General features: G+C 37.0%; 1 long non-coding RNA gene across 1 annotated transcript; it reads left to right on the forward strand.

Moving 5' to 3' along the window:
• Positions 1-16,166: 16,166 nt before the first annotated feature.
• LOC139119634 (uncharacterized) lies at positions 16,167-22,094 on the forward strand. The gene is made up of 3 exons (XR_011548962.1): positions 16,167-16,242; positions 16,354-16,524; positions 21,894-22,094. It is a non-coding gene; the product is annotated as an uncharacterized lncRNA (long non-coding RNA).
• The last annotated feature ends 2,378 nt before the right edge of the window (positions 22,095-24,472 follow it).

Raw genomic sequence — 24,472 nt, forward strand, 5'->3', positions numbered from 1 at the left:
ACTACTGGACACATGAAATAATACAGTATGACATGAATTACTGCATACTTTTTGACTGTTATGAAGTTGTGTAAAACAATTGTACCTTTGACCTGTCTCATATTAAAGTGACTGACAAACAACGAGCAAGGAGATGTTACGCAACATTTGCACACCTCAGGATAATCACTAACCAAAACACAAGAACAAAGACAGACATTCTGACAGCAGTTCAATTGAGCACACGACGCTGAGTATAAGACAGACTTCTGATAAGACTAGACGTGTATACGGTCTACTGCCAGAGTAAGCATCTCTGACGAGGATTTATTGTATTATGTTTTTCAATATTCCTGTCAATAAACCAAATTCATACCAATATAATCGACACTCGTGTGAGGCGTGTAATAAGAACAATCAGATATCTATTATAACATTATATGTAGCAGGTTTCATCAACTTTCGCACAGTACTCTCAGAAATAAATCACTAATTACAAAACTTTATTGAATATGTAAATGAGCTAATTATTAACTTGACACGCCCAATGCTTCTCAGTACAATTGAATATTTATCAGATCAATATCTGTAGTTTCATCAAACGTAATGCTGTAATTTTTGCGTAATATCACTAATTACAAAGTTCATTAAATATGCAAATGAGCTCTTAATTAACTCCACACATCTAAATACTTTATACCACAATTAAATATCTGTCGGATCAGTATCTGCAGCAGATTTCATCACATTTGGTGCAGTTATTTCGGAGATATATGACTAATTACATAACTTCATAAAATATGCAAATGAGCTATTTGTTAACTTGACACTGCCAAATGCTTGTCAGTACAATTAGATATTTATCAGATCAATATCTGTATCAGATTACACTGACTTGGGTGCCAGAGTTAATACCTAATAACAAAGTTCATTAAATATGCAAATAAACCCTTAATCAACTTGACACTACCAAGTGCTTTACATCACAGTTAGATGTCAGTCAGATCAGTATCTGCAGTAGAATTCATCAAATTTGGTGCAGTTATATCGGAGTTATATGACTAATTATAAAACATCATAAAATATGCAAATGAGCTATTTATTAACTTGAAACTGCCCAATGCTTCTAAGTATAATTAGATATATATCAGATCAATATTTGTTGCACGTATCATCAAGTTTGGTGCAGGAATTTCAGAGTTATGGCACTAATAACAAAAGTTCATTAAATATGCAAATGAGCAGATAATTGACATGACACTCACTGTATCATCATAATGTTCTGAGATTGTCATCTGTGAAAAGTTTCATGAAATTTTGTGCAGTATTTCTTGATATATGTCTACACTGTCATTACCGTCTCCATAGGGAAACCATTGTACGGAAAAAAAAATGATATTGCATAACTTCATTAATATGCAAGCACACTAACCAAATCTAATCAGTCCTTGCAAGTAGCATATGGTACCTGTCTACCAAATCTGACTTGAATCTGTTCAAGCGTTTTTGAGTTATCGTGTAAACAGACAGACAGACAGACAGACACACACACACACACACGGACAGACAGACAGACATCGCTATGACATTAGCTCACGTGTGAACACGTGAGCTAAAAAGTATATTGTACTCTGAATCTTAAAGTTCTCAAAAAATTCTGTCTTAGACAGACATCGCGAACGATGCGATTTTGCGATTCCTTGACATATTTGTTTGCATGTTTGTTTTCTTTATGTAATTTCTCTGCACGTGCTTCTGGTGTGTTCGAGTCTCAACTTCTCAGGTATTATAGGGCCTAGGATTCTACACTGATTTTCAACTGAGACACAACACATCGGCATAAAATTACTGAGACAAGGATACACAACAAGAAGATTAGTTAGGATTTTCAAACAGTTATACAGACGATATGACGACATCGTGGCCAAATATGACACCTCGGTCACTCAAATGATTAACGACAGCATTCCTGGCTTTGACTTATTACAGTGATTCATATCCTGTATCTTTTCATACAATATTTAGACAATTTTGGGACCAATCCTGACGGGTGTAGCATGCTAGCAGGGTACGCTTACCCATTCCGGACACCTGGTACCACCACTAACTATCAGTGGTTCAGGATGGTCCTACTTAAATTTGTAAATCACAATTGTCCCATGGACCTGGTAATATATTACCTTGAATTGAAATGATTATTGGACCAGTTTAATGTCATATTCCCTCTGATTATATAAATAAAAATAGCGTTAGAGCATTAACTTTTATTTTTAAGTGGAAAGGCTTCTCAAACATTACAATATTTTATACAGACAAGTCGATTAGCATATTAAAATCCTCCCTTCAGTGTTGCACCCGTTGTTAATTTGAAGAGTTCTGTTTTGTTCCATGTTTTCTGTGATTTTTATAAAGCGGGGAATATTTTTTATAAATCATGATATATATAGATCGTGGTGACTTTTTCATGTACATTCGAAACTTCCGGTAGCAATCTGTCAAGACCAACGAAGACAATAAATCATGAATGGACAAGTTTGATTTATCCTTTGTTAGAATATTTAAAGATACCGAATGAATTAGATACAGGAATCGAGAAACCCGCATGATAATAGGGACGATGCCACAATCTCTGATAACTTCATCACCAAGACACGTCATAAAAATCCTGCTTTGTGATGCAGTGAATTTCTGATACATGTAAAGAAAAAATATATGTGAATATGTGACTTTTTCCCAAGGAAATCGGGCAAGCAATATAGCAGTCCTCCTCGATCGCTATAGTACCTGTCGAGATAAGAAAGTGTCGTAAACTGACAAGTTGATATTCAAGTTTCACCATTGAGCAGTCTCGTGATATTTCAAGGCAGATAAAAAGATTTAGCAATAGTGTCCAGAAAAAACTGTAGTAATGTTGGTTTGTATACACATTTGTTATTTAGTCTGTAGTCCGACAAAAAGGAAGTAGTACGAAATAATCGAGTCACCAATAACATGGCTTTAGAGTATAGAACATATACTGTTTTGTATCTAAGATAGACTGTAAAGTACTGGTTTTGTGTCACCTAAGTAACCAGTCCACAGTCCGTCCATCCACAGTCCAAACATTGATCTGCGCTCAATGGAGATTGACATGGTTGACGCCCAGAAGCAATGTGAAGCTGTACGTATACGAAGTGCATCCTTAACAATATTATACATCTATGCGTGCGCCAAAGAGTCGCATAGCCGTTTCGTAACATTTATTATTATACATCTGTGTCTGTAACCTATAGAGTTTCGTTGTACAGTAAGTTTCGGTATCAGAAAACGCGGAGTCCAATACATTTGACGCGGAGTACAATAATTTTAGGTGTTATTGGACGCTATTTGACCTTTGACTTCAAAACACCTTCACGTCAGCACGGGGAAAAGAAGAGAAATTTTACATTTTTCACAAAAATATACACTTCTTAGCATTCAGTACTTCCCAAATTAAATCATGGCCAGTCATAAACCTGTGAATTCGAGTGAAATTATGCTGCTGTCCTACAATTTCTACCATGTGCACGCGGGTTGAAATTTCGTTCCGTGCGCTTAGCGGACATTTTCCTTGTAAAGTTTGACAAAAAAGGTGTATAATAATAAGGTTGTTCCCACAATGGTTTTATATCATGTACATCGTACGCTTCGGTAGCGTCTCGGACAATACAGAAGTGTACGATGTACTCGGACACAAATACCGGTATTTGGGAATAACCTTATATTATTACATGCCTCGTTTATGAAACGTCGTGCGCTCCATAAGATTCAATGGTAACTTGCTGATCACGTAGCGGGTCGCATTGTCATCATTTACTGAAAGTGAACCGGAACTGTTTTCGACTTGACAGCTTCAGGGTTAAAAACTATAAAATTACATGTTTTACTCTGGAATTACTGTTTTTACAAAATTATGCGCAGAAAAATCGATAAACTGCATATATAAATGCGCCCTTAGGTGATAAAAATCGTTCTATTTTTTCAACAGATTTTCGTCTAACATGGAAATAAAGCATATACTTGTCATTTGTATGTAAATACAAAATTTTTTAGCTAAAATAATGTAAGAGAGGCATGTAATAAAATATTATAGCCCAAACAAGGGACTATGTACCCTCGAGGCAGGAGACCATTTCCTCTCCTTACATGGACTCGGCATATGGTCACATGCACATACTGGTATGGTAGTCCCATGTTTTGGCTATAATATATACCGTTTCCAGGTGCCCCCCCCCCTTGCGTCTGCATCTGCGCGTTCACTGTTGAACAGTTTCTATTGACCAATTGGATGATTGACAGAATATGTCTGTACGTGCACAGATAAAGAGAAACATTGTTGCTCTTTGTCTGTGGTACGTGCAACTAGTTGGCAGGCTATCAAGAAGCTGGTCTAGCCCTATGCCCCCTTTCTATACCACTTGCTGTGCTGTGCTTACGAAAAGGGTCAGGGACGCGTCGTCACTTTTTGTTAGTCGGCGGTAGAAAGAGGGCAGCGAACTAGACTATCCAGGAAACGCGTCCAAGGCAGCGTTCCCACACTTGCACTATAAATCGGAAGAGCAATTGTTGAAAATGCACAAAAACAGTCAATCCCGGAAAAATGTATATTATATAAAAATGCTCTACCCGTCGCATTTTGATTGGTCGAGCTGAACCACGTGACTGACCACAAATAGACAGTAATGGTTTGTTTACATGCCCCATGAATATGAATAATGAAGTATCGTAACTTTACAGCTGAAACGTAAATCATAATCAATCACAAAATAAAATGGAGCACTTGTGGGCGAAGTTGAGATACTTTTTTCTGAGAACATCTCGTGATTTGCCAAATTTTTACAGCACGCGTGACAGTGCGTCGCGTATTGCTCAGTTCTGGGGCCAGGGAGTCGTTCGCTTGGGGAATTTTCGCAAGTTTTGACTGTTGTCTTGTATTTTGTTCGTTGATAATATAATGCAAATAACAGACTCCGCCCTGACCATTAACGTTTATTTATTGGCGCGGGCTGAGGAAAGCCATAATTAACGTGCTCGGCAAGCCTCGCCCGTTAATATTTGGCTTTCCTCTCGCCCTTGCCCACAAATAAACGATAATGGTCAGCGCGTCGTCCGTTATTTCTATAATAATTAGGTTATTACGAAAATAAAGCAAAGGATGCACTCGGATACGGCGCTGTGCAACGCCCGACGCGAAAGCTGCACAATGCCCTCATGATCCTTTACGGTATTTCGTAATAATCTCGTAATATCCCATACAAAATCTATGCAAAATTGACATATTATGATGTTTAATCTAGCCGTTTGCACCAATAACATGCTGATTATGCATGGGGTGTTTTTATATTTTTATCAGTCTAGTATTGACCGAAACTTTGAAATGCATCCGTTATATTCTGACTTCGTTTGTATGCTGTGTATGAAGCCTTTGATGTTTGCGTTAGTGCCGTTTTGCTGTTGTCTTGTAGGCTATGTAAATATGATTTTTTAACCAGTGATTATGAATGTTGTATGAATATGACCGTTAGTTTTTTACATGATTGGCGACGATAACAGTTTTTGAAAGATAGGAGGGCTATTCATAGAACGCAAATATATTAACTCTATCCATAACATCATGCCATGCAAACACAAGGGCAAAAAGAAAACACACTGTTAGGGAGTAGGGAGGGTTCAGCATTATAATCACAACTGGCAAAATGGAGAAAAATTGCTTTGTGTACCGGTGAAAATCAAATCAATATGTCGTGTACAGATAACTTTATAAACAGAGAATACGTAAATAGAATGTTTTTGTATGCAGAGTCTAGACAGTCCGTTTTAGGGGTAGTTGCACTTGACCAATATAGGTTTTTAAAGGAGTATCTCTCATCAAAGATGACAAGGAAACCCCTTCATAATGTATATTTTCAAAAAGCAAAGAATCAAAAGTTTAGTATGGTAGCAATAGTTAACTGGGTATATGTAAGGCTTGGAAATTCTCGTTTTAGGTATTTATGATAAAAGTAAAATTTAAGTAAAAATGTGAGACTATTTCTGAAATGTTATCAGAGTATATGTGGAAAAAATGACTATTTTATTTTGCATTATCATCCTCATTCTAAAATGGCAGGGGGTGAAAGACTGATGTGTTTCTGGTAACACACGGCCACGAGGGGTAATAAACGGGCTCTATAGCCCGAATAAAGACCAGATTATATGTGTTTTATAACACACCACACGCTCATGTTGTATTATGTTATATTATATAGTTTTAAATGTGTTTTGATATTTTGCGCCGCGACAACTGATTATGACAAGTTTACTAGGTGATGTTTCCACAGCGGTTTCAGTTGTAAGCTTGCGTAGTACCACTTTCTGTCAAAAAATATTCTAACCATACCTAGCGACATCCTTAGTTGCACTTTAATCTTTTCCGTCGATGAGCTGTTCAAGCTCCTACGCTGTAAGAATGTTGGAAAATGTTGGAAAATCTGTTTCAGAGAATGTGTCGTCACCTATCCCGGACGCACATCACGTTCCAGTCACCCGCCATTGTTGCAAAGCTGCCGGCGACACTACGGTCACGTGACCGGGCACTTTTACAAATTGGTCCAAACTAATTCCCTAGGGAAATAGCTTTTCAAAAAATACCCTCTGACGTCATTTATGTCGATGTAGTGGGAATTCCTATTTATTGTCACCTGACATTCTGGCGAATCGCGACACGGAATGAGCCTGTGTTGTGTTTATAAAAGGGTCTATGTAAGTTATATATACGTGGCTGTATAATCAACTCGCACAATTAGAGTACTCGCCGCGGGAACTGGCATAGAGATCAGCCAGCTGTCCGTTATTACCGGTATAAGCATTAGTGCCCGTTGAAAGTTGTCTTTCAAGCTAGATATGTCATTTACAAGGCCAAACGGTCTCAACAGGAGTCGATAAGGAGAAGTTTTACTGTGGCCTGACTCACAAAACCTTCAAGATACTCTTCGCTAATTATATTAAATCGTCCCGTAACAAAAATGATGAGGTACAACTGATCTATCAAAGTTTATTTTGTGTATCATGAACACGATGGGAACTTATTTGAATTACTGGATTGTGAACTAATGTCGGTTTAATCTGCATATATAAGCTCATCTGCTTTTCTATTTAAGCCTTAATGTAGTTGTTTTTATGAGGAATTTGTAGTATTGCAACTTTCAGCTATAAGTGCACCAAACACTTTTTAGAAATCTGAAAAATGTTAAGATCCAATTCTCCCAAATTAGTTGAAATCGTGTTCATGATGACCAATTATTGCTTGAGCATCGTGTTACTCTAACATGAATAATTAACGCCATCTTTGCCTATTAAAAAGCCACATATAATCAATGCAGATAAATATACGCTGCTAAACAAACACTCTGAGTCTGTTTCAAATTGTCGCCACCAATACCGTCGATTTTTAACACGACTGCGACCATAGTTTTATGGTACATCCCGTTGAGAGAGGAGAGAGAGAGAGAGAGAGAGAGAGAGAGAGAGAGAGAGAGAGAGAGAGGAGAGAGAGAGAGAGAGAGAGAGAGAGAGAGAGAGGAGAGAGAGAGAGAGAATTTTTATGAGGACATATCACTTGTTGCATACGACGCAAATGAATGGCGAAGTCGTGAGAGGTCGACCTTCCAAGATTCCTGATATGCACATGTATTACTTTTTGTGAAAAGGGTAATGGCAACCATGTTATTTATTGATGTTGTTCTGCAGAAGGCTTTGTAAATTTATTAAAGCGGCTTTGAAAAACCTTCCATGAGAACGAATTCAACAATTATTCCGGTTATTAGAGATTGAATTTAGGACATTTATATAGTCCATACAATTGTACCTGACCGGCTTCCCTTTTGAAATAATCCATATTTCAGCTGAAGAGTTTCGGACTGTCTCGAAGCTGAACAATTTCCAATACTTCCACTAAGGTAATATGAATATAAAGGTTAATCAGTCTGCTTATCGCCAAGAACAAGTATTCGTCTGCTGTGCCAAATTTACAATTTTTTTAGAAAGATACCTTGTTAGCGGGTGAGGGACGAAGTTTACGATATGTGAAGCTTGTACATTATTGGTTTTTGAATTTGAAAGTTTTGATGGTGTTGTAGTTTGTGAGTTATGTATGAAATATTTTAAAGGTATTTATAGAGCTGGCCGTATATTTCCGTTGCTACCTTACTTAAAACGAGCCTGTCTATACGACGTAAAAACTAACTTTTGACTTTCAGAGCTCTGAATATATACATGTTCTGTAAGGTAACACTGAGACAACATTGTCAATCTTTGGCCACTCGGACTCCCCGTACGAGCCTGAAAGTTAGACGAATATGTACCTACTTTTCCGAGTTGTTTATTCATCGAATTTTTTGTGATTGATTGATGGTCGTAATTAACAAAATTACAGTGTCTAGATGGTTTAACTCATTATCGGCAAAATCGGAGTATATTAGCTATGCCACAGTGCACTGTCCATCGTACTCTAAAAGCAGATGATATACACAGCACTTCGTTGTGACAGGCTACGGTCGTACTGGCAAATTTCAAATATGTTTGTTCAGTTTCTGTAAAGGGGTGCTAGTACTTTGTATGCAATGGTCAAAAACTAAAACTACAAATATAAGTTAAGTATAACTTGACCTTTCGGAGATATATGAGTCTCCTGGCTTTCATGTCAACATCCATAGGGCAAAATGATAAACATATATTCAGTATATTTAAGCAATAAAGCACACCCAGCGATGGTATACCACGAGATTTTGACCAGTTCACGACATATGTGCACGAGCGATAGCGGGTACCTATATGAAGTGAACTGATCAAAATTGGGTGTTATACCGTCGCTGGGCGTGATTTATTGCTATTATATCATTAAAGTGTATTAAAATTCTGGCGTGGAACGTCAAAAACGGATTTTTTCCAAGCCGAGAGTTCGCGCGTATGCCAGCCGTGGTATATCGCGACTATATCAAGCATTTTGTACAGTGATCCCAATGTCATAATCTTCCAAATTGGCGCACAGAATAGTAATATTTCACGCTCACAATACATTAGCGTTCTGGGACGCGAGTGATCAAGCTGACATTTCTTTGTTGGACTCTAACAATGCTGGCGCCACGAAATATCAGTACACTATCGACAACACGATCTCGCTCATTTGCACATTTACAAGAATTACCCAGTAACTTATTTTCTCATGGAGGTATTCTGGGTACTACCCCAATGTTCTATTTTGTTTCAACCAATCGTAATATTGAACCTTTATTATCACTTTAATTTTTCATGGCGTGGGTTTGAAACAAAAGAATTGTAGCAAGCCACGCACGGGCAAGTGATAATTTCTACTTTGTAATCTTTTCTAATGTCGGTAAATCAAAGTATTGTCTTATTATATTCTTTATGGCGTCGGCATCCGACATAGCCAAGATACTGTATAAATAGACACACTAACTCAGAGGAAAAGAGAAGAACTCGAGGACCGATAACAACGGTCACTCTCTTGTGGAGTGACCGAGACAGGACATTCACTCAGAAACTAGAACTTTGACCGAAACTAGGAACTGGGACTCAGACAGACTCATCTATCAGCGGCTGGGCCGAGAGGCCTAGTCATGGTTCCGTATTCAATAAATAAGTTCCAGTTATACATCAGCACTCGTCGTCAGGTCCATCTTCTTTCCTTTACGTTATGACATGTTGGAGATACCAAACCCGGTTTGAAGACTGACTTTGGGTCGTCAGTCACCTCTCGTCGCCAAGCGAGAAGCTCTACTATTAATTCCCCGAAGCACGAAAGTCACCATTGCCACTTGCAAGCGCCGAACACCGTGCCGACGAGCTAGTTACCCATATGAGTAAATCCTCTACGATCCGCTCTCAAAAAACTATCAACTTGAAGATTCACATCGAGCAATTCCCCGAAGAACGACATCTTGAAGACGAAGAATCCACTCTTCCTGTGACGAGGAAACGGGCCACCCATAATCAACGATGAACAATCTCCATGCAGTAATTTCATGATGCGATCAGTAAGGTTGGAATTTAGAAAGATAGGTTTGTTTAAATGATTGTATTTTCGATTTATAGGAAAAACAAGGACATGCTCTCTGATTTCTTTTTAATTTTTAAAAGGCTCGTTAATCGCATACCTACGTCAAAGCAATACATAGCAATCTTAGAGCCTACTACACACGCGGGATTGAATACTTAAATATTATAACGCAAATGCAAGCGGGTTGGGAAGAAGGAAATTTTTGAGTACGATTCTTGGCTTTCGATTTTTCGATTATATTGTCATTTCGAAACTTGCGTTTGTATACAATCACTGTGTGAAAATTTTCAAACGACGTGATCGCTGAATAGAATTACTGAAAGGAAATTAACCAACCTCGGTGACTATACAAACCAAACAGTTTTGACTCGACCAATTGAAACGAACTATACAAGCGCCAGAAAAAGAAATTGAACTCAAGCTACCAAAGAAGTAAAAGATTACCTTACGGACAAAAACGTAAAGACATTTTCTTTGTGCGCTAAGAACCATGAGAAGAAAGTGACTGACTAAAGAATCAGAACTCAAAAAGAAAGAACAAACATTACAAAAAACATTTATGCTTGTATTTTTTTTTATAACTGTGACTTTTCTTAATTATTTTTATCAGCTGTTGAGTGACACATTTACATTTGCTATGATTTTATTGTGTGAGATCTCGTAGTGTGCGGGGTAACGGCTGGCTCAGTCATACTGCCCGATGTCACACCCTCAGAAGCAAAATTCTATGTTTCACGATTCAGTATGATATCATAATAGGAATTTTGTCTACATTATGTTGTATAGTATGTTTTTTCTTCGATTTTCTAGTTTTTCTAATGTTGCATCTTGTTGTTCACTTTTGCTCTCAGATATGCAAATTACCCTTTGCATGAAAGTCAATTGTTTTACTTTCGCTGAATGCCCGAATCTGAAAACGTTCATTTTTTGCTTCTCTCAAAACTTGAACAGTGTTTAGTCCAAAAAAAAAATATCATTTCATGCACTGTAAACCACACATTTCCGTACGAATGAGGATCAATTTCAAAGCCATTTTTTGCAAAGATTTTTGGAACACCAATGCTTGGTCTCTATTTCCGTTTTACGCTAAGCCAGCGTGTTTTTATTGTAAGTAAGATTTACGAACAGGCTTTATTTATTATAATGCTTACGGCAAACCAAGAGATGGTCACAAGAAGACGCACAAAGTCCGCCATCATGCCTACACGCTCTTTACTATAATTCTTCGAGGCCAAACGAGCCCAATTATTACCCGCCAAAGACGCGAGGATAATTAGTAATTATTTAGGTTAATAGCGATCATGCATTTTATGATTTTAAATCACACGTGCTTCAGACTTTCTTTAAAGAAATGTACTTTGTCATATTCTCAACTCAGAGTGAACATACGTATTATTTTGAAAATGAGGTCATTTTCTATTTCGAAATTGGCCAATGTCATAATCTTTCAAATTGGCGCACAGAATAGTAATATTTCACACTCACAATACATTAGCGTCCTTGGACGCGAGTGATCAAGCTGCATCGCACAGTAAGTGAGGCTACCCACAATCCCCTTGATTTGTTCACTCAGATATTTTTTGCTAAAGGCTTTTTCAATTTTATCAGTTTCTTAACAATTTTAACTTACAATTTAAGTTCAGGATAATTTGTTAAAACTATGTTCCAAAATTATTGATTATGTATAAAATTCAAGAGTAAATTAAATGAGAATTCGATGTTTGGAGGTGCTAAAAATTGCACACTTGTCATGATAAAGTTATCAGCAACTAAGATGGTCTCATCATACCACCTGTCAGACATGCAAATTTCCTTTGTTACAAACATTAAAAAAATCAATACCCTTTCTTTTGCCAACACAGATGCAACTTATTCCCTTAGTTTCCTTGAAAATATTGTGTATGGCTGTCAAAATCTATGTCGACAAAATTACAAAATTGCTATCTCCTTCGCGGAAAAGGGTTGATCTTCTCATTATTAACAGTGAGAAATTAGAAAATTATGATGCTCAGAGCTATGTTGCCAGAATTTTGAAATATGGACCGAGTTGTTCTCTGTACAGAAGAAATTTGCTTCAGTTCAGTGAGTGATCTCCGTGTGTACAGGTCATGGAAAATTATGGGTAGCCTCACTTACTGTGCACTACTGGTGCCACGAAATACCAGCACAGTAACGACAACATGATGTCGCCCATTTACACATCGAAAAAAATTATCCAGTTGTTGTACCCGATTCCCCGTGTGAGTAAATCCTCTACGATCCGCTCCCCAAGAAACTATCAACTTGAAGCCTTCACATCAAGCAATTCCCCGATGAAGGACATCTTCCGAAGACGAGGAAGCCACTCTTCCTGTGACGAAGAAAACTGGCCACCTATAATCTACATTGAACAATCTCCATATCATGCAGTAGTTCTGTGATGCGACCAGTAAGTTTGGAATTTAGAATGATAGGTTTGTTTAAATGATTTTATTTTCGATATATAGGAAAAACAAAGACATGCTATCTGATTTCTTTTTTTATTTTTAAAAGGCTCGTTAATCGCATACCTACGTCAGAGCAATACATAGCAAATCATCGAGCCTACCAAACACGCGTGATGGAATACTTAAATATTATAACGCAAATATAAGCGGGTTGGGAAAGAAGGAAAGTTTTGAGTACGATTCTGGGCTTTCAATTTTTCGATTATATTGTCATTTCGAAACTTGCGTTGGTATATAATCACAGTGAGAAAATTTTCAAACGACGTGATCGCTGAATAGAATTACTGAAAGGAAATTAACCAACCTCGGTGACTCTACAAACCAAACAGTTTTGACTGGACACATGACCAATTGAAACGAACTATACAAGCGCCAGAAAAGAAACGGAACTCAAGTTACCCAAAGAAATAAAAGATTACCTTACGGACAAAAGCGTAAAGACATTTTCTTTGTGCGCCCACAGGGGACTCGTACTTATTGTTTATTTGTGTCTGTTTGTTTGTGTGTATGTGTATGTGTTTGTGTTTGTTTATTTGTTATTTTTAATAAAATAACAGCGAAGAGCTGTTTTGTTAATATTTGTCAATAAAGAGCAGTTTATTTTTTGTTTGTCTGGTTATATATTTGTTTGTTTGTTTGTTTTTGTTTGTTGATACATATTTCCGATGGTTAGGGTTGGTCTTAAGTTAGGGTTAGGGTTAGGGTTAGGGTAAGGCTTAAGTTAGGGTTAGGGTTAGGGTTAGACTTATTCACTCTCTCTAATATAGAGGGAGTGAATAAGTCTAACGCTAACCCTAACCCTAACTTAAGCCTAAGCCTAACCCTATCCCTAACCCTAACCCTAACCCTAACTTAAGCCTAACCCTAACCCTTACCATCAGAAATACGTATCAAAAACTAACAAACAAACAAACAAACAAACATATAAACAAACAAACAAACAAACAAATAAACAAACTGCTCTTTGTTGACAAATATTAACAAAACAGCATTTCGCAGTTATTTTATTAAAAATAACAAATAAACAAACACAAACACATACACACAAACAAACACACACAAATAAACAACAAGTAAGAGTCCCCTGTGGTGCGCCAAGAACAAATAACCATGACAATAAAATAACTGACAAAAGAAACAAGGACTCGAAATGAACGAACAAAAAATAAAAAAACATTTTACTTAACTATTTTTTAAACAACATACTTTACGAAAACATTTTTACTAGCATTTGTTATAACTGTGACTTTTCTTAATTGTTTTTATCAGCTGTTGAGTGACACATTGACATTTGCTGTGATTTTATTGTGTGAGATCTCGTAGTGTGCGGGGTAACGGCCGGCTCCATCATACTGCCTGATGTCACATCCTAAGAAGCAAAATTCTGTGTTTCACGATTCAGTATGACATCGCAACAGGAATTTTATCTACATCATGTTGTATTGTATACTTTAATTTTTTAGTTACCGTTGTGTATTTTTGTTACGTTGCCTCTCATTGTCAACTCGTGCCTTTAGTTATGCAAATTTCCCTTTGTATGAAATTCAATTGTTTTACTTTCGCTGAATGCCCAAATCTGAAAACGTTCATTTTTTGCTTCTCTCAAAAGTTTAACAGTGTTTAGTCCAATAAAATATCATTTCATACACTTAAAACACACGTTTCCGTACAAATGAAGATCAATATGAAAGCTATTTTTTGCGAAGATTTTTGGAACACCAATGCTTGGTCTCTATTTCCGTTTTACGCTAAGCCAGCGTGTTTTCCTTGTTAGTAAGATTTACAAACAGGCTTATTTATTATAATGCTGACGGCAAACCAAGAGATGGTCACAAGAAGACGCTCAAAGTCCGCCATCCGAAGGCCTACACGCTCTTTACTATTATTCTTCGAGGTCAAACGAGCCCAATTATTACCCGCAAAAGACGCGAGGATTATTAATAGTTTATTTTGGTTAATAGCGATCATGCATTTTATGATTTTGAATCACTCGTGTTTCATACTTTCTTTTAAAGAAATGTACTTTGTTATATCCTCAACTCAGAGGGAACGGACGTATTTTGTTGAAAATGAGGTCATTTTCTATTTCGAAATTGGCCCATGTCATAATCTTCCAAATTGGCGCACAGAATATTAATATTCCACGCTCACAACACATTAGCGTTCCTGGACGCGATTAATCAAGCTGCAACGTTTCTTTGTTTGGACTCTAACAATGTAATGCTGGCGCCACGAAATACCAGCACAGTATCGACAACATGATCTCGCTCATTTACACATTTAAAAGAATCACCCAGTAACTTATTTTTTCATGGAGGTATTCTGCGTACTACCCCAATGTTCTATTGTGTTTCAACCAATCGTAATATTGCGCCTTTATTATCACTTTAATTTATTCATGGCGTAGGTTTGAAACAAAAGAATTATAGCAAGCCACGCAAGAGCAAGTGATAATTTCTACTTTTGTAATCTTTTCTAATGTCGGTAAATCAAAGTATATTCTTTATGGCGTCGGCATCCGACATAGCCAAGATACTGTGTAAATAGACACGCTAACTCAGAGGAAAGAGAAAAACTCGAGGACCGATAACCACGGTCATTCTCTTGTGGAGTGACCGAGACAGGACATTCACTCAGAAACTAGAACTTTGACCGAAACTAGGAACTGGGACTCAGACAGACTCATCTATCAGCGACTGGGCCGAGAGGCCTAGTCATGGTTCCGTATTCAATAGATAAGTTCCAGTTACACATCAGCACTCGTCGTCAGATCCAGCTTCTTTCCCTTATGTTATGACACCAACACCATAAGTAGTTCAGGTTACAGTAAAAATAGGATTCATATTTTAATATACCAAAATACAGGTAAATATAAATATATCATCGCTATAAACGACTTTTTCTCGTGAAATTTACTTCTAGGCCTACTGTATTCACAGATGGCTACAGACGAAGAGTTACTAGAAGAATTAAGGTATGTCTTTTTTATTGACTGGTCGGAGAAAAAAATTATAATTATTGAAACACTTATTACTCATATAACTCTTCCTAGTGCCAATGTAACTTGAGACATGTTCGATGAGACTACTTTGTTTCTATTAATACTAATATGTTTCAAGCAATATACAGTGGAAACCTTTAGACTATCGAAAACATACCGGTAATCTATAGTGTAAAGTGAATAGAAACGGTAACTTTGCTGTGAAAAACCATGTACACCATTATTACTCTGACAATAACATGATTTTGTAGTTAAAGTGATGAGTCGTCCACTCCTTAACTGAAATGAATTCTGTTATAATGGAATGCACTCAGTGTGCAATATTCAAAATTAGATGTCAAGTGTATATTGTACGTTTCCAAATAAAAGGCATGATTATGATTAGCGTGGATAAGTATGTATCTATGAGACTTCTTTAGTGGGACAAGAAAAACTGAACGATTAAATTGTACAAGGGAACACATAAATTTATTTACATAGGGTAAATTCATAATTTAAAAGGTTTTGATATGTTTAACTTCACTGTAAAATGCGTTGCAAAGGCATGCATGATTGTTGCTATATCTAATTGATTCAATGATAATTCTAATTGTAACATTTTACATTTTGATTGTGTCAGCTCCAAAACTTGGAAACCACCCGTTACCGGCAGAATAAAATTTCCATTCACAAGTGATGAAGAAGAAAAAAAAGACATAAAGGTATTTTTAAATGATACTTTCTCTCTTCAATACTGTATCGGACAACAAAAACAAACATCATGTATACCTTCAAAGTAATCTGATACAATAACCTTTTGCGTTTTGATTAAGTTTTATTACAGTGTATACAGCGATGATATAGATAACGTGTTGACCTCCATTGTCGATGATCTTGGCATCAACCAAAGAGATACGTTACAGGTTATCACAATTACAGGAGGCGATGAAAACAAACGTTTGAAGGAAGAACAAGAAGATGTCCTTATCGATGAATTTAAAGAGGTCAGATTTTGTGATTTTCATGTTTATTAAATAAAATAGTGTTAGTTATGCATATCTCCTAAAAATAAATCTTTAGGGACAGGACATTAACTTTGCCAAATTACATCTCTTGCTAATTCTTAGTTTAAATCATGTACGCATGGCGATTAGATATTTAGGCAGTACGGTGTTAGACAGTTGGCCAAGTATCTAACCCCTGGCCCTATCCCCCATATCCCCGGTAGTGTTGGGTGTGGCCGTGAGGGGCTGTTGTCTTAGTTACACAAGTCATTGACAATGACACAGTCCCCACTTGTTAATGGGTACTTCAACTCTTTTCCTGCCAAGTCCATATTTCAACACCAGGTCAAGATGGTTAAAATTAATGAAACACAACATATTCCATATGGTGAATTTTAACATAATATTGTACATTTGAAGGCTTTTGAAAACATAAATACTGTTAACCTGATTTTTGTAAACTAAAGATGCTATAACAGACCAAGCCAAGTGGGTGAAAATACGTCGTGTTTTGGCTCAAGACCGCTTTTACTGACTTGGCTGATAGGGAATTTATACTGTCTGGCAAGAAAAGGGTTAATTACAAGTCCTCTTAGAGGACTACTGTAAGCTGCCATACTAATAACAAAAGGTCATTAAAATGAATCAATTAGTCGTTAATCGACAGGATCCCGTCAAACATTTTTGCATCCTATTCTAATACTGACAGATTATAACCGGTACCATATTTCATAAAGTTTGATGCAGTTCTTCGGACATTCACCCTAAAAAAATCCATCATGTAAATGCAAACTAGCAATTAAATTATATATATATGTGTATGATACCACTAAGTGTAATTGATTTGTATTTACAACACTATTAGATCAAAATCTGTACCAATTTTCATCAAATGTAACGCAGTATATGTGGATATATCACTCTAATTAGGAAAGTTCATTACACATGCAATTACAAATTAATTAACTTGACACTGATAAATGTCTTTTTCACTGTTAAAGCAATTTGAGCTCAACATCTGTACCAAGTTTTATGAAATTTGTTGAAATATTTCTTGACATATCAGCCTAATTACCGAAATTCATTAAATATGCAAATGAGCAATGATTGATAAGAAACTGCTACATATCTTTGCACGTCATTGACTACTGGACGGAAAAAAATCTGTACCATGTTTCATTAAATTTGATGCAGCAATATTAGACATAAGACAATAATTATGAAAGTTCATTAAATATGTAAATTAGCAATTAATTGACATGATACTCCTGAATGTGTTCACATAGTATTATAATGCTGACACATCAACATCTGCACCACGTTTCATAAAATTTAAAAAGTTTTTCTTGATATAGCCCACTAACCATGAAAAGGAACGAATATGCAAATTAGCAATTAATTAATATTATAACTCTGTGTGAAAAAACATCTGCAGAAAGTTTCATCAAATTTGGCACTGTTGCACCAGAAACAGCGCTCTAATCCCGAATTATGCAAATTAGCACTAATTATGCATGCCACACCAATATAAATAAATCTGCATATGTATACCATACTGTAGTATCCTTGTACAAAGTTTAAAACGAATTGGCACAGGCTTATCTCAGATATCTGCATTCATGAGCCCCTATGCATGGACACAGCATTAATATTAATACCATCCTGTAACCCTGTGGATCATACCTGGCACCCCTGTGAATAGATATCAAATACAGGAAAGAAAAAGGCCATAAAACTGCCATTTTTGATTGAATCATTACAAAAAATCGACCTGCCTATACATGTGATATGGATTAATATATATATTATCTTTCAATGCAATTGCGCCCGGCATCGCTGAAAAATGCACGTGAACGAACGCACAGTCGTCAAATATAGGAAACAAATGGCCACCACGCAGCCATTTTAGATCAGATCAAAACAAAAATCAATGTGCATATGTATAAGATATAGAGTAATCTATGTACCACGTTTGAATGGAATCGCTCCAGGCATCACTGAGAAATTTGCGTGAACATATGCACAGACATCAAATACAGGAAACAAAATGGCTGCCAGGCGGCCATAATGGATCGGATCGTAAACAAATTGACGTGCATATGTATGGCAAAGGTAATAATCCTTGTATTAAATTTGCACGAAATCGCTTAAAGCGTCTCTGATATATCGGACGGACGGACGGATGGACGCACGCACGCACGGATGTACGGTTATCACCAAACCTATAAGTCCCCCCGGACGGTGTCCTTTGGGACTTAAGGCATTATTTGAAGGCCTCTCAGACATTGAAGAACTAGAATATCATGACATTCAAGAAGATATGGATAATCAAATACCTGCAATTGCTCATTACGTTACGGGCTTTATTTTTTGTAACATAACATAAACGGTTGAGAGGCAAAGGTCACCTTCAAAATGAGGAATGACTGTGGAATTTTTGTTATCTTTTGAACAGTGACCGACCAAAGTTTCGTTTACTGAATATTTTGAAAACTGAAAAATGGAAATTGTAAATTGGTCCATATATACTGTTATCATAGTAACTGGTATGACGATATATGTAAAGCCCCAAAATATGAACGTATCTTAGACGCAAATTCAGCGTTTGACACAATTCTAGTATTCATTACATATCACTTAATGTTTAGGTAATAAAATAATGAATTTACTGTTACAGCCAATAGTCAAGGCTATCGCGAAATATGAGGTTAACGCAGAAAACTTGAAATGTAGATGTTATAGCACATGTCGACTTGTAGTTTTTAATGTCACATAGTTGCATTTGATAAAACGAAAAGCAGTGTCATCGACACTGTGCGCCCATTTTGGTCATAGAAATGATTTGTATATGATTAATAAGACGTTCACTTAGTCTTATTAGACTCACAATTATAACAGTTCTTAACTCGACGTTTTGCTAAAGAGGGAGCTTTGTGGGTTTGGTTGCGAATGTCGATGAGGATGGCACAATTATGAGGTGGACAGATGAGAGCCAACAGGAAGCTTTCAAGGAGAGGAACATAGCGAACGGAGGAAGCATTTTCGAATCGCTAACAATAAATTCTGTAGAACATATTTCACTTTTGCAGTACAAAATTTAATTATATTGGAAATACCCAAGAATAGTATATTGGTGAGTGAAACTCCTCTTGATAAAATTTCCCAAATCTGCCTTGTTGACATTCCCTGTTCACCCACGTGTCCATTTCCAAACATATAATCAGATAGCGTTAATATCATAATAATCATCAAAAGTGCATAAAAAATCTTAAATAGTGCAAAATAGGTCGCAGCAAGTATATGTTATGCACATGAGGTTTAATTTGAGCTAAACAACATTGTCATCATTTTATTACCTTCACCTGAAAATATAATTATATATAAGTTTTGTCACACGCTCAGTTTAGATCTGAGGTATCAGTACTTCCATATTCGTTAGATTTGCGCAAAACTAAACAGTAACAGAATTTTACGTTAAACAAAATCTCAATAATAAATCAACCTCAAAGGTTATATAACAAACTATACTTGGACCAATTTACAGCCTCCTTTAGTGAATCTTTTTCAGTGAATAGAAACTTAGGTGATGCCTATGTTAAAAGTCACAAAATGTTCGCATTCAACCCTCGTTTTGAATGTGACCTTGACCTTTGACTTTTTCGATCATGTACCAAAATAAAGCATGTACCCTAATTAGTAATTTAGGTATTTGAATTTTATTTTTACCCTTCTTGGAAGCCGAGATATTCAACTCTTTCATTGTTAACGCCATGACAAAGAAGAGGGCAGCTCATTACCTCCTAAACGAGGACCATTATGTTTGCTGACAAACCGATTCCACTACCTCGGTTAACGTTCATATTGACTTTCCAAATATATAACTGTGAAAATCCCTGGTAGAGGCTAGGTTTGGCACTTGGCCTTTGGACTATGTGAACATCTCTCAGCTAGGTATACCGTTATACTGAACGCTTGCGATTCACATGAGCATTTCCAAATAACACGTAGATCTTTCAAAAGATTCTATCATAATTCTGCCATAATGGCAGAAATGGAGATCTTATTAACAAATATTAGACTTCTGTTAAATTAACTGGTTCATTAAATGCATAACTAACAAATTTGGAAGTGACTGGTCTAGAATGTTAACAGGGCATGCCTACAAATTCTGGACACCTGGTACCACTACTTACTATTAGTGGTTCAGGATGGTGTAGCTTAGTGTTGTAAAGGAAACATGTCTCACGGACCTAGCAATACTTTTTGGACCAGTTTTGATGTCACATTACAAACTTGTTAAAGACCTGCCATACGCGCAATATGTTTAAACTCATTGTCACACCCATTCTAAAACTTTAGTCTTAATAATTATTCCTAAATGTCTCGCGTTGACTTTCTCCTAAAATCTATATTTCGGCTGGCATTGCAAATGTTGAAGCAAACCATGTTAGCCGAAGTAGGATTTAAAAAGTCGTAATCACACTGTATAAGTGCGTCGCCACAGCAATATGGACTGTTTCAGAAAGCTGGGGCGGAATGTTCGTTATTATGAGGCAGCAAAGTATACTTTTGTTTTGAATACAGCACCTATTCTAGTTAAGTTTGATAGTAGTAGTCTTTTCATAAAAGTATTCACAATGCCCGATATGACAAAAGTACATCTAATCTGTGCCTCGAGATGGGAGAAATATACGGGGTTACTCTATTACATTTTGTCTTATGAATTCGGCGAATGCACTTTAATCTACCACGTATACAGGAAAATAATTAAAATACCAGAAGCCCTGTTGTTTTAGGTGCTATGCATGAAATTGAGGTAATCTAAAAATCACGCTTTTGTAAGTTTGTATACTATTTTTTATACTTTAACAGCACACTCAATCAGTTTTAGAAGACATGAATATGTTATTCATAAAAACTAACACTTCTCAAATATACAGTGCACTTTGAATCCGTGTATGTGCATATAATATGATACTTTCAGTGATAAGTTGACCATTCTATAATTTTATTCGGCAGATTGGTGTATTTCCGTATACTTAACTTGCTGCACTCTATAAGAAGCTAATGTCTTCACAAATATTCCATGCTTTGTCTAGGGCGAGTCAGCTATAAAGACGTCGGCCCCAGCGCTGAAGTTTTCTCATATGTTTGCCTTATTTGATCCAATGAATGTCTCATGCCTATAGTGGATAAACCAAACAAAAATACACCGTTACGGTAATAAAATATTTATGAGTATGGATAGATCCTAAATATGAATGTTCGCAAGTGCACATCTGTGCACGACTTTCAGCTAATGTATCTGATCACATATTGTATTGGTTTTCACAGAGTTCCTTAAGTGTATGTCTTGTTATGTATTTCAGCTGATCCAAAATGACGAACCTACTTTAATCATTACTTCTGGTGTTGACACAGGCGTTGTACATGTCATTGGGGAAACACTGAAAAAAATACCCGCTTGGACTGCAAAAGACGGACATGCATGCTTAGGGATTTTGCAGGATGATTATAGAATGCACGATCTACTTGAAAAAGAGGGCCAGAAAAAGGAAATCTTAGAAGTGGACATTGTAAGTTGATTACTTTTAATTGCAGTTGTTACATGTCATCTTTTAATGTCTCTTAAAGTCTTTGGGGGATTTTAGCAGTGCAAGATACTTACTTTATTCTTAGCTACTGTTGAAAGATGAAATCAAGAGTATACGAGTAGAGATCGGTGCTCGTTTATGGCGCGTAATGCATGCCAAAATTAACATCCGTTTTCTTACACCACTGACCGAATTTTTCCACTAGTCATCCACATTCGGCTTGGCGATTTCTGAACCCACTCACTGAATTATTCAAGTGGTTACCGATTTCTGAACCCACTTACTGCATCCTTCACGTGGTCAGCGATTTCTGAACCCACTCACTTACATTCAAGTGGTCAGCGATTTCTGAACCCACTCACTTACATTCAACTAGTTAGCGATTTCTGAACCCACTCACTTACATTCAAGTGGTCAGCGATTTCTGAACCCACTCACTTACATTCAACTACTACTTAGCGATTTCTGAACCCACTCACTTACATTCAACTAGTTAGCGATTTCTGAACCCACTCGCTGAATTCTTCATGTGGTCAGCGATTTCTGAACCCACTCACTGAATCCTTCAAGTGGTTAGCGATTTCTGAACCAAGTCTCTGAATTCTTCAAGTACTTAACTTCTAAGCTCAACTTCATTAACTTCTACTTATGACACGAAACAAGACCCCTACGTCATACAGTGTCATGCCTACGTCAAATGTCGTCACAAAATTGTGGTGTTAATTTTTACTAGCATGCTAAGGGGGCGAAATTAACTTTGACCTCTGAGTTTTACGTCGACAACAAGTGCGTTTACGTCAACTAACACACTCCATCAGCGGATTATTTTTATTTTATTTTTTCTTCCTGGCCTTAAAGCCCCAGTATTTCTAACTTTTAACCTTTTTTGTTCGAAATTACATGTTATTCCCTTTCATCCATCGTGAAATGTTGTTCAGTGAAGAAATAAGCTGAATTTGTGCTCATGTAGTGACATAAAAACGCTAAATACTGCCCGATCGAGTTAGATTGCCGCGCGGGTTTGTTGACAATGCACATGTACGTCTTGCAGCATGCCTCGCACGAGTGATCGCTCGCATGGAAGTACAGCCCTCGTCATTGTACGGTTTCAGAAAATGACAATATAGTTATTGAATATCGTAACTTAACTAAGTTAAAACAAGGAACGTGCCTTGGAAACGATAAAAAGAAATGTTCTTAACGTATTTTAAGACCTTGGGATAGTTCAATGTTGTATAATAAGAGGCTTTCATCAGCCAACAGTCAAACAAATTCCTGCGGCCATGCCGCGCCTTGCTGCGGATCCGTAGCCCTACCACTCCCTTTGCTGGTTGTGTTGGGGGATTGGGGCCACTCCCCCAACACAACCAGCAAAGGGAGTGGTAGGGCTACGGATCCGCAGCAATGCCGCGCCCTGCCCGGGCAAACGTCCACGGTCGCTGGCTGAATGACTTGCGAATGATTTTATTTTGTTCTTCCCTGTTCAAATACGTACTGCTACTGTGTTTAGAGGATACAGAACTTTGGGAGAGGAGGCTGACATTCTATTCTGGTACAATGCGTGCGTTATATACGGATTATTCAAACTGAAGTTGGCATAGCCCGATGCGCCCCTTGCACAAGGTCACACAGGAACTCCCGGTACCGATGTAAAATCAAGACGACACTGTATGCACTTGGCTCACTTCTGTAGGCAAATAACTGTCAAAATTGAGTATCTTGAAGTAATAAAATTCAGCTGATTGTCGCTTTAGCGGCAAGGTGATTGTGAAATCGAAGCAACATATTTTGGCAATGCATGGCAGCCTATCGAATGCAAGTGAACGCGATGGTCCTTTGGCAGAAAGTATGGAAACCGTCAGTATTTACGACCTAATGTTACAATCGATAACGTAGTAACTAACCGATAACGTATCAAACCCGATAACGTAGTAAAATTTACCGATAACGTATCAATGAACCAAGAAAGGATTAAATCAACTGATAACGTAAAAAAGTCAACCAATACCGTATCAAAACAAGCAATAACGTATGAATTAATTGATATTATTTGATTAAGCGATTCATGGGGAAAGATATACTCTGATATATGTTAAATAAAAAGCAAATAAATATTTTACAGAAGAATAAATATGAACTACATGAAACCGGGCAAAAACTGCACATTAGGGGAGGCTCCATTAACTTTGATGGTACCTGAAACCCGAGTTGCTGCCTGCCAACTCGGGTGACAAACAGAAGACTTTTAATCCCCAAGGTGTTAATTTTCCATTGTTGCGATTATCTTATCGAGCTGGTGCTATGATAGGAACGTCAGGGCTGTAACGACTCACTCAATACCACGGACACACACA

This window comes from Ptychodera flava, chromosome 20, assembly GCF_041260155.1.
Source record: "Ptychodera flava strain L36383 chromosome 20, AS_Pfla_20210202, whole genome shotgun sequence".
In the NCBI taxonomy this organism is placed as follows: Eukaryota; Metazoa; Hemichordata; class Enteropneusta; family Ptychoderidae; genus Ptychodera; species Ptychodera flava.